The sequence below is a fragment of the Mirounga angustirostris genome, unplaced genomic scaffold (genome assembly GCF_029215605.1).
Source record: "Mirounga angustirostris isolate CCGP_5_RB_7025 unplaced genomic scaffold, mMirAng1.0.hap1 SCAF_9, whole genome shotgun sequence".
Classification (NCBI taxonomy): domain Eukaryota; kingdom Metazoa; phylum Chordata; class Mammalia; order Carnivora; family Phocidae; genus Mirounga; species Mirounga angustirostris.
The window spans coordinates 100,640,311-100,655,236 of NW_026991717.1; the positions used below are offsets into that span (position 1 = coordinate 100,640,311).

Consider the following 14,926-nt stretch of genomic DNA (forward strand, 5'->3'; position numbering starts at 1 on the left):
TGAAAGAGTCTTCTGCTTTTTGCCTTATAATTGGACAAAGTGCAACATAAGTTTTTAAGTTACGTTTGATGTCTTACTTCCTATCCCTTAAAGGTACCCACCTCAAATGGAGCTCTGAAGTAGGTAGTGAAATAAAAGATCATTCTGGAGCAAGGCTAGGGTTTTTTTTCCCCATCGTGAAATGACATCACTTCAGCAGACACGTTCTTCCCTGGGTCCCTGACCCAAGCAGGTTCTTTTTTTACCACCATATTAAAACTTAGCACCAATCCTTTTTGCAACAGATGTCTAAAGGAAAATAGAATCCTATTCACTTATTTTCAGACAATACACTAGAATTTGGGCCATCCCATAGCGTTTGTTCCTGTGGCACGTGAATGTGATTCTTCTTGGGTGGGCATTAAACAGTTATTTTCACTCTATATCGTGGGACCCTAGGGTTCCCGGGATGAGGTAGAGCTTAGTCCCTCCCTACTCCCGTGTTTTCTTTAAAGCAGTTCCTCTCTTCCACTTAACCATTTTACTTAGTGTATTAGCTTGGGCTGCCATAACAGAACATCATAGACTGGGTAGCTTAACCAACAGGGATTTATTTCTCCCAGTTCTGGAGGCTGGGAAGTCCACAGTCAAGGTGCTGGCCTGCTCAGTTCCCCACTAGGGGCTCTCTCTGGCCTCTTCATGGCCATCTTAACTGTGTCGTCCTTCATGGGGGAGAGTGAGAAGCAAGCGGTGTTGTCTCTTAGAAGGACACTAAGCCCGTCATGAGGCTCCACCCTCATGACCTCATCTAAAGGAATTAGCTCCCAAAGGCTCCATGCCTAAATACCATCACCTCCAGGGTTAGGGCTTCACTGAATTTGTGGGGGACAAGTTGATTCATAACACAGATACGTTGTTGGGGGAACAAAATGTTTTGCTGCTTTTAAATTCCAAAAATGGTTGTACATGACTATGTCTCCTAGTTGAGATTTGCTAAAATCATAATCAGACATTCACAAGTAGAAGAGAATCAGTCCATTTAGAATTCAAAGCTATGCTTAAAGTGTTAGTGTCCTATAAAAGGGGAAATTTAACACTTTGTTCGGTTTTTGCTTTGTTCCTATTTTATGTTAAGCCTCATTTTTTTTTTTTAAAGATTTTATTTTTCAACAGAGAGAGAGACAGCAAGAGAGGGAACACAAGCAGGGGGAGTAGGAGAGGGAGAAGCAGGCTTCCTGCTGAGCAGGGAGCCCGATGTGGGACTCGATCCCAGGACCCTGGGATCATGACCTGAGCCGAAGGCAGACGCTTAACGACTGAGCCACCCAAGCGCCCCAAGCCTCATTTTTTAAATGGTCCTTTAGACTAGCATTCTTCAAAGATTGGTGGGCAGATTAAAAAAAGCCTTTTTTTAAAAAGAGGTTAAGTAAATTCCCAAGGTCATAGTAATAAAGGATGGCGCCCAGTTCTGTCTTCAAGGCTTAGGATTTGTCCACTGTTTTTTGCTCAGGCATCCAGTACCCTTTTTATGCAGTTGTTTGCTTACCAGTCTAGACCTTTGCCAGCACTTCCACAAGACACCCTACTTGTTCTTGTCCCCTTAAGATGCCACTGGTGGGTTCCAAAGCTATGGGAGAACTCTGGTGAAAACACTCAACTGGTTAACTTTTTAGATAAGTTAAATTGAGCTTCATGTATTTTCCTACTTAACAGCTTGATTTCTGGGGAGCTAATGATAGCTTTTATGGACCTTTTACGTACTTTGGTTCAGTTCTTAACATCCCTGCTTTTGAGATACATACAGTCTAAAAGGAGACAAAAACAAGTGGTTGACACTATATTCAGCAGTTTCTATGCACTATCTCAGTTAAGCAGCACAACAAACCTCTTAAGGACAGTTCTCATCCCCATTTTATAGATGAAACTAAGGCTAAGAGGTTATGGAGATCACATAGCTACTACGTAAGGAACTGAGACGAGAATCCTAGCTGTGACTGATACCAAAGCTTTTGCCCTGTACCATTGTACCACAGAATCCTGCTTTCTAAGGACAGCATCTTACCCTGGTCTCCTTAGTGCAGTAGTTCTGCTTCCAAAATTGTATACCTGGAAAGTCAGATCCATCTAACATCGAACACAGCAGACCTTTGACACATGCCATGTCGTTGAAGGAGTTGCATTGGAAATTCACTTTAAGAGCTAGAGTTTGTGTCTGAAATGTATGCCCTTAGAGTTGATGAATAAGCACAGTTCTTAAACTACTTAGAACTTAGTTCTGTTTTCATAAACAAAGGCAGATGATGTTCAAAGGTATAGCAGTTAAGAGTAGGTTTCAGGGGCGCCTGGGTGGCTCAGTTGGTTAAGCGACTGCCTTCGGCTCAGGTCATGATCCTGGAGTCCCAGGATCGAGTCCCACATCAGGCTCCCTGCTCAGCAGGGAGTCTGCTTCTCCCTCTGACACCCCCCCCCCATGTGCGCTCTCTCTCTCTCTCTCTCATTCTCTCTCTCAAATAAATAAATAAAATCTAAAAAAAAAAAAAAAAAAGAGTAGGTTTCAGATATGGACGTGAGAGTTGTTTGGAAAGGTACTGGATGATCAAACCACCAGTCATAGTCCTACCGATTACTGGGGACACTGTGGGTGTCCGGTTGTTCTGCAGTGGGAAAGGCTTGGACGAGGCTGTCAGGCTGAGACAGAAGAGGCCTCTGTTAGCCGTGGAAGACAGCCAAGATGTACAGGAGAACTGTACAGAGGGTGGGAGAGTCCAAGGGAGGTTCTGCCAAGTATGGTTTGACAGTTCTTTTTTTAAACTTGCCAGTACAGGACATGCTAAGTTAAAACATCTTAACTGTTGCCTAGTTACTGCAACACACAAAATTCCCAAGGACTAAATTTAATGAATACCTGGATCCCTTCTTGAATGCCCAAAGAAATCTTTCCAAAAAAAGACCAAAAGTACATGACTCATGATTCGGACTAGCACCCAGGATTTTTAGGGAAGTGGGATGAAGAGGATTCATGTGAACTAGGAAAAGCCTCTTTACAAATTTTACAAGATTCTTATCAAAGGCAGTCGTAAGTCTCCACCTCTGGTGAATCTGCAATAGAAATCTGATCAAATTCTAGAAGGCAACCCTTCATGGTTTCAGTGAGCAACACAACGGGACTCGGAACAGAGGTTTTAGCTTTAAGCTCAGCTCTGCAGTGTGATTTGCTGCAATTGACTAGTTTCCTGTGCTAACGTTAATGTAAACCAATCATAATACTCAGCACCACGAGGGAAAAAAATGGAACAGCCTTCCTTCTAGCCAAAGGGATTTATTTGGTGTAGTAGCATAACTAAAAGATTACACCTCAAGTATATAATATCTATATTAATGTTCCTTTTTAAAATTAGATTGTCATGGGGGCACCTGGGTGGCTCGGTTGGTTTAGCATCTGCCTTCAGCTCAGATCATGATCTCAGGGTCCTGGGATTGAGCCCCGCATCAGGCTCCCCGCTCAGCGGGGAGTCTGCTTCTCCCTCTCCCCCTGCTCGTGCTCTCTCTCAAAATCTTCAAAATAAAATAAAATTATAAAAAATAAATTAGATTGTCATGCTTAAAGGCTTAAAGTTACACAATGTGATAATGTACTTATTGAACACCAAGGCTGTACTGTAAGTGGTCATATCCCAGTTTGCCTGGAACAATTCTGGTTTATGTTGTCCAGGTATAATTATTAGTACCCTCCTTGCATTCTCAAGTGTCCTTGTTTTGAGGATAAATTATTATATGCTTATCCTAACTGTAGCAAAAAAAAAAAAAAAACAACGCAAGTGAAGATCTTCCATATTTGTTTCCTGAGATACAAACTCATCCTAAAGAACATGTTTTAGCATAGAAGTTAACCTGTGACTCACGTATCATTTAGGCTGCCACTCTTACTGCATCTTATAAAGGTGAAAATATCCAAGTCATTTAGTTGTAGCCACACTGTCTTCAGCAAATCCCAAAAGCATGAAGAGCACACATTCTAGTTCTAGAATAGGAAGCCATGCCTTTTTTAGGCTAGAAAAGATGGATAGAGGAGTGATGGGAATACTACTTTTCTGGGCATCTCTCCAAGGGTTTCTGCCGCATGGCCTCAAACATGTCTTTTTTTTCCCCCAAGTCCTGAAAGCAATTTCCCTTAAAGCTCCAAGTTTCTTTGTTTTGGTTTTTGTTTTTGTTGTTTAACTTCATCTTCCCCCACACTGAATAGCACTGAAAATTATGTCCAATTTTTGGGGTCTTTCAGCTGTTGCATACAAACATTACCAAATCTGTAGTAGAATTGCATTTCATCTCCTCCAGCCCTGGACTGACATGAGTGTTTCTAATTCACAGTAATGGTGGGAAGGAGCAGACAGTGAAGTTTTTTCAAAGGGTCCATTCATTAGTGGCAGGGAATAAATGATGAAAACTCGTTAAAACCACTTCAGAAATAATCTGCTGGCTGGAGTAATGGTTGTCACTTTTTTGGTGTTTGAGACACTTTTTCTTTAAGATTTTATTTATTTATTTGACAGAGCGAGCCCAGGCCAGGGAAGCAGCAGAGGGAGAGGGAGAAGCAGACTCCCCGCTGAGCAGGGAGCCTGACACAGGGCTCGATCCCAGGACTCCGGGATCATGACCTGAGCTGAAGGAGGACGCTTAACCCACTGAGCCACCCAGGCATCCCGAGACACATTTTTAAATACTGGAACTTGGGGCTCTCCTGTAAAGTGAATTCTTCAGGGGTTGGCACACTAACATTCCCCCAGTATTCCTGTTTGGGTAGAACATTCTGCGGCCACGACCAAGTTCTCGCACACGTTCTCACAGTTTCACAGCAAAGTTCTTGCATGTTGTCAAACAATTTTTCTTGGATGCCGGCTTGATGGTATACACCCTCCTTCCCCTTGCAGGTGGAATCCTGCTCTTCACCATCGGCAGCGGTGCTCAGCCTCATCTTTGACAGCCATTGCCAAAAAAGGACATGTCCGCAACTGTGGCAAAAATTAATTGTGCACGTTGACCACAATTTGCTGACACGTCAGTTCTCAGCACACCGTTAATGCTGCAGTGGTCGTGAAGCTAGAAACACCTCACTGAAAACATCAGTGTGACTAGGATGTGAAACCTCCAAATACCGATACCCATTTGCTGCTATAGCACCTTTCACAACAAAGTACCTGGGACTTACTCATCCGAAACATAGTGCTCTCAAACAACTCATACTCTTTGTATAATGAAAAGCATGTTGGGGGTGTTGGGAGAGGGTTGCAACTGGGGAGGGGGCACATGGAGGACTCGGTAGAACCTGATAATATTCTGTTGAATGGGGCGATGGCTATACGTAAGTATTCATTCTATTTAACACCAAAGATATTGAATACCCTTTTGTATGTACAGTTTACATGTTTTTGTTTTGTTTTTTTTTTAACATACGGGGCCTGTGCATCTCATCTTGAAAGGAACCCCGGTTTCACCCAGAGTCTGAGAAAGGTAGCCAGGCCTAACTTCAGTGGTAGCTGATTCCCCAGGCATGTAACAGCGGTGTGAGGCCTGTGCCTAGAGTCCACATGCTTCCTTTACGCTAATAACTGAAGATTTCAATTGCTTTAGGAAACAGATGGTTGTCATTAAGAACACAAAAACATAAAAGGGTCTGCCCAGTGATCCACTCCGTCTAGAGTCCGGTCTGACAATGGAACCAAGAGATGTTTTGTGAGAGAGCATAATTGGTACAGAAACCTACTATGCGAAAGCCAGTGCTAGACAAATGGAGAAGCAACTGTAAAGCATGTGATTACATGAGGCATTGTGTGCGGCTGGCACAGTGAGAATCACAGAGTAAACAGAGCTCCACAAACACAGGCGGAGACAATGGGGATGACATGTTCCACGGTGATAATGAGTGTAGCTGGAGAAAAATGAGGAAAATCTACTGAGAGTGAGCACTGAGGCCGTGTGTACAGCAGTAAAGCGCACAGCTTCCGGAACCTGACCAGCTGTATTTAAACACTCTCTCCACCACTTAACTAGATACATCACATTGGGAGAGTTACGGAAGCTTTTGGCGGCTCCGTATCTTCAGCTATAAATGCAGAAAACAGTAGTTTGTAACTCCACGGGGTTTTGAAAATTAAATGAAGTAATCCATGTAAAGCATTTAGTGCTTGACCTCAGGCACTCAACCAATGTGAGCTTATCATGGGACCTGGAAACCATTTCCCTAGGCCTACAAGGATGTTACAGTCTAGTAGAGGAAAGAGGGAAGTGAACAAGCCATTTCCACCCAGTGTGATGTCACTGACGCAGGAGGCACGGACTCCTCTGCGCATACCCGGTGAGCACCCAATACTTAAATGGCTACCACATCTTGAGCACTAACCATGTGTGATCCGGTCTCAAGCCAGGGGTAAAAGTCAGCTCTGTCCAGTGCAGAGCTAGATTCCTTCCGCTTCATGATGGCAGGTCTTCATGAGTGCGTCAAGGAAACTTGCACCCCAGAACAAGTCCTGTCTCAAGAGAAAGCACAAGAGGGAGACTGTCCTCACCTCCAGCCACTTTGTCCCCCGCCATATTTGCCTAATCGCATCCATCCGTTCAGGGTGGGCGAGGGAAATCACAAGCCCCAGGCATCGGTGTGCGAGTGAGTTTCAGAGAGAGATGAGAGGCAGGCCGGGATGCTGGGGAGGAACTGATTGCAGTAGGTCGAGTGTAACTGTGGCACCTCCAAGGAGCCATGTTCCCAACATTCCAGAGAATGTCCAGCTTTCCTTGCATTCTTCCTAGTGACGTCAGCAGCATAACTACAAACATGACTTGCTTCACCGCTGCCCACAGCTACACTGTTCCTGCATCCTGGATTTTGGGAAACACACAAGCTATTCACTGCGGAGCCTCAAGCTCACTGGAAACTACGAACACTTCATACTTAAAAGGAAAACCATTGCTTTTCCGCAGCTCCTTTGCTCCAGATTACGTGAGAGACTTAGCCTGTATACACCGATGTCAACCAATACTCTGATCAGGGAATAGATATAGGAGAGGCATTCCTTGGAATGAGTATCTAAGAAGAATCTTAGGAGAATCCAAGCCTTGGACAAAGGCAATAGAGAAGCCTTTGACCAAGGACAAAGGAAAACAGAACAGCCCTAAGTTAATTGCAAAATATATCAGCACCTAGATTGTTTTTGATCATTCATTTGGACTTATTAACCACTTACCCTCTGCCATGTCTGGTAATTCAACAGTGAACTAGTCGAAACAATTTCTGCCTTCGTTCAGCTCACAACCTGGTGGGAAAGACAATCATTAAATAATGTTAATTGCACTTGTGATAAGTGACAGGGAAAAAAGCATAACTTAGTAGGTAGGAGTCAAGTAAAGCTCACCAGAGGAAACATTTGAGCTGCAATGTGAAGGATGAGCAAGATTTAGGCAGGCAATAAATTTGGAGAAGGGTGCTAGGAAGAGAATCCACGAGTGGCAAGAAGAAGGCTACCCTTGTGTGCAGGAAGGGAGGGAGGGGCAGGAGTGGGGAATACCTGGCTGCGTGTTGATGGTGTTGAGGCAGAGGATGTGAAATGGAGCAAAATAGGGTAGAAGACCTATGATCAGCTCTACTTTTCCTCTGTGTTGTCTACTAAATGAAGCAAGCTATCTTGCCATCGATAAATGCTCCGATAAACTCAGTTTCAAGTCTTAAGAATACCTTGACCATCCAGGATAATCATACCATGGAGATCCTCTGCATAGAGATCTGGGTTCCCTGAAGTCCCATTAGGCATATTTTCCCAGCCTGGTGGAAGAGGAAGTCTCCTTTTTATAATCTTTTTTTTTTTAAGATTTTATTTATTTATTCATGAGAGAGAGGCAGAGGGAGAAGCAGGCTCCCAAGGAGCAGGGAGCCCGATGCGAGACTCGATCCCAGGACCCTGGGATCATGACCTGAGCCGAAGGCAGACGCTTAACGATCTGAGCCACCCAGGCGCCCTCCTTTTTATAATCTTAATATCTCTCAAAGCACCTGCCTATGCCAAAGCCCCAGTCTATAAGCTATTTGTGAAAGAATATTGTCAGCACTGTGCTGATTGGGGGAGGGGCCATCATCCCTGCATTTATTCCGAAGGGGAAATTAGAGAAACCCTTGATTGAATAATTTGGTCAGCTCATACCCTGAGTAACTTTAATTTCCCTATCATGCTTCTTGTCATAGTTTTCTTTCTAACCCAGAAAAACAGAGTATTTATACTTTATAAAGTACATAAGGTAATTTCAGATCAACTGCTTGGCCTACACCTGCTATAGTAAACATCTACATTTTCCAGCCCTCTTTAAGGCCTTGCACAGGGCAATTCCCAAGGCAGCATTTCCCAAGATCTGTTCTGTAGAACACTAATTGCTAGAGATGCACCTGGAGTAAAGGGGTTCATCAGTCAATAAGGGTGAGGACACTACATGTGACATCTACTCATAGAAAGGTACCACCACATTAGTGTGTTAAGGCACTAACAAGTCCTATAGCAAAGAAACCCACTAGTTCCCACATATATTTAACTACATACTTATTCTGTTGGAATAAATATGTCTCTATGGCAAGACTACCTGAGGGTATTATTTATTTCTTATTTAACACTTATTCAGTGAATACTACGTGCAAAGTTGGTGACTGTGTCACAGAAAGAAGGACTAATGGAGGGTTTAGTGCATTTGATGTATAGTTTCAAAATATTCAATCCTAGGGACACCGGGGTGGCTCAGTTGGTTAAGCATCTGCCTTCAGCTCAGGTCACGATCCCAGGGTCCTGGGATCGAGTCCCACATCAGGCTCCCTGCTCAGCAGGGAGTCTGCTTTTCCCTTTGCCTCTCTCCCTGTCTTGTGCTCTCTCTCTCACTCTCTGGCAAATAAACAAAATAAAATCTTAAAAAAAAAAAATTCAATCCTCGGGGCGCCTGGATGGCTCAGTCTGCCTTAGGCTCAGGTCATGATCCCAGGCTCCTGGGATCAAGCCCAGCAACTGGCTCCCTGCTCAGTGGAGATCCTGCTTCTCCCTTTCCCTCTGCCTCTCCCCGCTGCTTGTGTTTTGTCTCTCTCTCAAATAAGTAAATAAAATCTTTTTAAAAAGAAGTATGTACGGGCGCTTGGGTGGCTCAGTTGGTTAAGCGACTGCCTTCGGCTCAGGTCATGATCCTGGAGTCCCGGGATCGAGTTCCGCATCGGGCTCCCTGCTCGCGAGGAGCCTGCTTCTCCCTCTGACCCTGCCCCCTCTCATGTACTCTCTCTCATTCTCACTCTCTCAAATGAATAAATAAATTAAAAAAAAAAAAAGAAGTATGTACTTCTATGGTAATGTATATATATGTTGAATCACTGTTATACACCTGAAACTAATATAATACCATATGTCAACTGTATTTGAACTAAAAAAAAAAAAATGTATGTACTTCTAATTAAATGCGATGAGGGATTTTTTAAAAATTTTTTTCGGGGCGCCTGGGTGGCTCAGATGGTTAAGCGTCTGCCTTCGGCTCAGGTCATGATCTCAGGGTCCTGGGATCGAGTCCCACATCGGGCTCCCTGCTCCTTGGGAGCCTGCTTCTCGCTCTGCCTCTCTCTCTCTCTCATGAATAAATAAATAAAATCTTTAAAAAAAAAAAAATTTTTTTTTCAATGCAGGAGTCCTGATTGATCGTAGATTGGGTGGGGACAAGGCTAAAGGGTACTCTGAGGGAAATTTTAGTATGAAATGCATTTAAGCAATAATACTCTTCTGTTAAACAAAATCTTGAAAAAAAATTTAATTCTGGGTGCCTAGGTGGCTCAGGTGGTTAAGCATCTGCCTTCTGCTCAGGTCATGATCCCAGGGTCCTGGGATTAAGCCCTGCATTGGGCTCCCTGCTCAGCTGGAAGCCTGATTCTCCCTCTGCCTGCCACTCCCCCTGCGTGTGCTCTCTCCTTCTCTGTCTGACAAATAAATGAATAAAATCTTTTTAAAAAGATTTTAAAAAATTCAATTCTATAGAAGATAAGAAAAGAAATGGGTGGATGAACTCATAAATCAAGTATAGATCAGTAATTAGGAAGTAGAGTATGTGTGGGTTAAACATCAATGAAAAGGGCTACAAGATCTAAGAGTACATGAGGTAGTAAACATACATGAGGAGCACCTAGGCACTAAATATTCAATGATGCATTAAATAATCAATATTCATGAGTCCTTAATTTGACCACCCACTTGTGATATAGTTTGGTTCCATGGCTGTTCAACAGACTATTTGACAAGCTACAACTGTGGCTAATTGCATCTCTCTGACAGAGCAAGCATTGCTGACCCAAGACCCCTTGCTCAAACCTCAACTCAGCAGGAAAAGCTGATGCAGCAGAGAGCTAGAAGACATACGAACATAGCATACCCCAGGATTTCAGTAGTATATAGTCCTACCAATACCACTTGTTCCCTATTCTAAGTATTTAACTTGGTCAATCTCCTCCTGCCCCTTGCTTCTCACAGTGTGTTCCACATTGATTTAATAAACAGTGTTATCCAAGCATTTCACTTTCGTGTGTAAGCCTTTATATTCCACGAACTCTGAAATAACTTACCTCATAGTGTACTTGAAGCCTACTATTTAATAAAGGTAATTTTCCACATGACAGAGTGACACAAAGATTTTTTTAAATATCTAGTATATACAGTCAATAACATTGATAAACCTAGGCTACATTGTTCAGGGCAAAAAACAAATTATCAGTGTCAAGAATGAGAGAGTAGACATTACTACACATTATAAAGATACCAAAAGAAAGCTAAAGAAATATTAACAACTTTATGGTGATAAATTCAGCAACTTTGATGAAAGGGACAAATTCCTTGGAAGGCATAAACTATCAATATTAACTCAAACAGGAATCCATCAAAATCCTAGAGGAGAACACAGGTGGCAACCTCTGTGACCTTGGCCACAGCAACTTCTTGCTAGACACATCTCCAAAGGCAAGGGAAACAAAGGCAAAAATGAAATACTGGGACTTCATCAAGATAAAAAGCTTTTGCACAGCAAAGGTAACCAAAAAACAACCAGCAAAATGGGAAAAGATATTTCCAAATGTCTTATCAGATAAAGGGCTACTATCCAAAATCTATAAAGAACTTATCAAACTCAACACCCAAAAAACAAATAATCCAGTCAAGAAATGGGCAGAAGACACGAACAGACATTTCTCCAAAGAAGACATACAAATGGCCAACAGATACATGAAAAATTGCTCAACATCACTCAGCATCAGGGGAATACAAATCAAAACCATAATCTACCACCTCACACCAGTCAGAATGGCTAAAATTAACAAGTCAGGAAATGACAGATGTTGGCGAGGATGCAGAAAAAGGGGAATCCTCTTACACTGTTGGTGGGAATGCAAGCTGGTGCAGCCACTCTGGAAAACAGTATGGAGTTTCCTCAAAAAGTTGAAAATAGAACTACCCTATGACCCAGCAATTGCACTACTAGGTATTTACCCCAAAGATACAAATGTAGTGATCTGAATGAAGGGGTGCCTGCATCCCAGTGTTTATAGCAGAATGTATACAATAGCCAAACTATGGAAAGACCCCAGATGTCCATCAATAGATGAATGGATAAAGAAGACATGACACAGGGGGCGGAGCAAGATGGCGGAGGAGTAGGAGACCTGGATTTCGTCTCCTCTCAGGAATTCAGCTGGATAGGGATCAAACCATTCTGAACACCTACAAACTCAACAGGAGATCGAAGAAAAGAAGAGCAACAACTCTCTCATCAGAAAAGCGACCACTTTCTGGAAGGTAGGACGTGCGGAGAAGTGAATCCGCGGCGATATTCGGGAGGATAGACGGCGGGGAGGGGCCTCCGTGGGCCGCTTCTGGCAAGTGATAGAGCCGCGGAGCACAAAGTCGGAACTTTTAAAAGTCTGCTCCGCCGAGGGACGTCACTCTGGTGGCTAAGCGGGGGGTGGAACCCTCCGGGACAGTGTGGTCTCAGGACCCTCGGGGTCACAGAAAGACCGGGGGTGCCTGAGTGTGGCAGAGCTCCCAGGTAACGGAGCAGGGAAGCCGGCTGCAGAGGCGGAGCCCGGGCGCGGGCTCTCAGCTCGGGGTTGCCATTAACCGCGATCCGCGGCACAGTCGGGCCCCTGCTCCTCCAGCAGGGACCCAACAAGCGGCAGATCCGGGGAGACTCACCTTCCTCCCCTGGGAGGAGCCGCGCGGGAGCGCACCGCAGGGATCTGCTGGGTTTGGAGACCCCACCCGGGGTCGGGTGCCAGAGATAGAGGCGCGCGGTCGCAGGCCGGGTGAGCACGGAGTGCGGCCGGAGACCGGGGAGACGGGAGTGACTGACGGCTTTTCTCTGGGGGCTCACTGAGGAGCGGGGCCCCGAGTTCTCGGCTCCTCCGGAGCGGAGATTGGGAGGCCGCCATTTTCACTCTCCGCCTCCAAAGCTGTACGGAAAGCTCGCAGGGAACAAAAGCCCCAGAGAGCAAACCCGAGCAGATTACTTAGCCGGGAGGGGGCAAGGGCGGGGCACTTCCGCCTCCGGCAGAGACATTTGGAAACCACGGCAACAGGCCCCTCCCCAGAAGATCAGCGAGAACAGCCAGCCAAGACCAAGTTTACCGATCAATGAGAACGGCAGAACTCCAGCGCTAGGGGACTACTGCACATAGAATTCACGGCTTTTTTACCATGATTCTTTAGTCTTTTAAAGTTAATTTTTTTTTAACTGTCTTTTTTGTCTTTTTATTTCTTTTTGAATTTTTCTTTTTCCCTTTTTCAACCAACATCTTATCAATCCCTTTTTTAAAAAAAAAAACATTTTTATTTTTCATTTTTAGAGTCATATTCTATCCCTTCATAGTAGTTACCCTTATTTTTGGCTTATATATATAAGTTGTTCTCTCTTTAAAATTTTGAGATAGTTTCTTCTAACAGATTAAAATATACCCTAAACCTCTAGTATATGGTGTTTTCTATTCCCCTGCCTGATCACATCCTCTCCCTTTTTTTTTCTTTTTCTTTTTTCTCTTTTTAAATCCTCTTCTTTCTTTTTTCAAACAACTTCTTATCAATTCCTTTTATAAAATTTTTTATAATTTCCATTTTTACAGTCATATTCCATCCCTTCATCATATCAACCCTTATTTTTGTACATATATAAGTTTTTCTTTCTTTAAAATTTTGGGAGGCACTTTCTTCTAAAAGACCAAAATACACCCCAAATCTAGTGTGTGGCACTGATCTATATACCATATAGATCATATTTGATCACATTCTGGTTTTTCTTTTGTTGTTGTTGTTTTGTTTTGTTTGTTTTTGTTTTTATCTTTATCTTTTCCTTTTTTTTCTTTTTCTTTTTTCTCTCTTTCCCTTTCTTATCCCACTGCTTCAGGTCTTTTCTGATTTGTTTAAAGTATATTTTCTGGGGACGTGGTTACTCTGCTAGCATTTTGTTCTCTCATTAATCTATTCTCCTCTGCACAAAATGACGAGACGGAAAAAATCACCTCAACAAAAAGAACAAGAGGTAGTACCGACTGCCAGGGACCTACTCAATATGGACATTAGTACGATGTCAGATCTAGAGTTCAGAATCATCACTTTAAAGATACTAGCTGGGCTTGAAAAAAATATGGAAGTTATTAGAGAAACCCTTTCTGGAGAAGTAAAAGAGCTAAAATCCAACCAAGTAGAAATCAAAAAGGCTATTAATGAGGTGCAATCAAAAATGGGGGCGCTAAGTGCTAGAATAAATGAGGCAGAAGAGAGAATCAGTAATATAGAAGATGAAATGATGGAAAATAAAGAAGCTGAGAAAAAGAGAGATAAACAACTACTGGATCACGAGCAGAATTCGAGAGATAAGCGATACCATAAGATGAAACAACATTAGAATACTTGGGATCCCAGAAGAAGAAGAAAGAGAGAGAGGGCCAGAAGGTATAATGGAGCAAATTATAGCAGAGAACTTCCCTAATTTGGGGAAAGAAACAGGCATGAAAATCCAGGAAGCACAGAGAACCCCTCTCAAAATCAATAAAAATAGGTCAACTCCCCGACATCTAATAGTAAAACTTACGAGTCTCATAGACAAAGAGAAAATCCTGAAAGCAGCTCAGGAGAAGAGATATGTAACCTACAAGGGTAGAAACATTAGATTGGCAACAGACCTATCCACAGAGACCTGGCAGGCCAGAAAGGACTGGCAGGATATATTCAGAGCACTAAATGAGAAAAATGTGCAGCCAAGAATACTATATCCAGCTAGGCTGTCATTGAAAATTGAAGGAGAGATAAAAAGCTTCCAGGACAAACAAAAACTAAAGGAATTTGCAAACACAAAACCAGCCCTACAGGAAATCTTGAAAAGGGTCCTCTAAGCAAAGAGAGAGCCTAAAAGCAACATAGACCAGAAAGGAACACAGACAATATACGGTAACAGTCACCTTACAGGCAATACAATGGCACTAAATTCCTATCTTTCAATAGTTACCCTGAATGTAAATGGGCTAAATGCCCCAATCAAAAGACACAGGCTAACAGACTGGATTAAAAAACAAGACCCATCGATATGCTGTCTGCAAGAGACTCATTTTAGAACCAAAGACACCCCCAGATTGAAAGTGAGGGGGTGGAAAACCATTTACCATGCTAATGGACACCAAAAGAAAGCTGGGGTGGCAATCCTTATATCAGACAAATTAGATTTTAAACCAAAGACTGTAATAAGAGATGAGGAAGGACACTATATCATACTTAAAGGATCTATCCAACAAGAAGATTTAACAATTGTAAATATCTATGCCCCTAACATGGGAGCAGCCAGTTATATAAGGCAATTAATAACAAAAGCAAAGAAACACATCGACAACAATACAATAATAGTGGGGGACTTTAACATC

At 43.0% G+C, this 14,926-nt stretch overlaps 1 long non-coding RNA gene across 1 annotated transcript in view; it reads right to left on the reverse strand.

Moving 5' to 3' along the window:
* Positions 1-3,799: 3,799 nt before the first annotated feature.
* Positions 3,800-14,926, reverse strand: part of LOC129046543 (uncharacterized) — a 58,628-nt gene continuing 47,501 nt past the window's right edge. Inside the window, exons 2-3 of the long non-coding RNA XR_008508133.2 lie at positions 7,215-7,283; positions 3,800-6,849 (exon numbers count right to left, since the gene is read on the reverse strand). This is a non-coding gene — a long non-coding RNA (uncharacterized LOC129046543). The remainder of the gene's footprint in view (positions 6,850-7,214; positions 7,284-14,926) is intronic.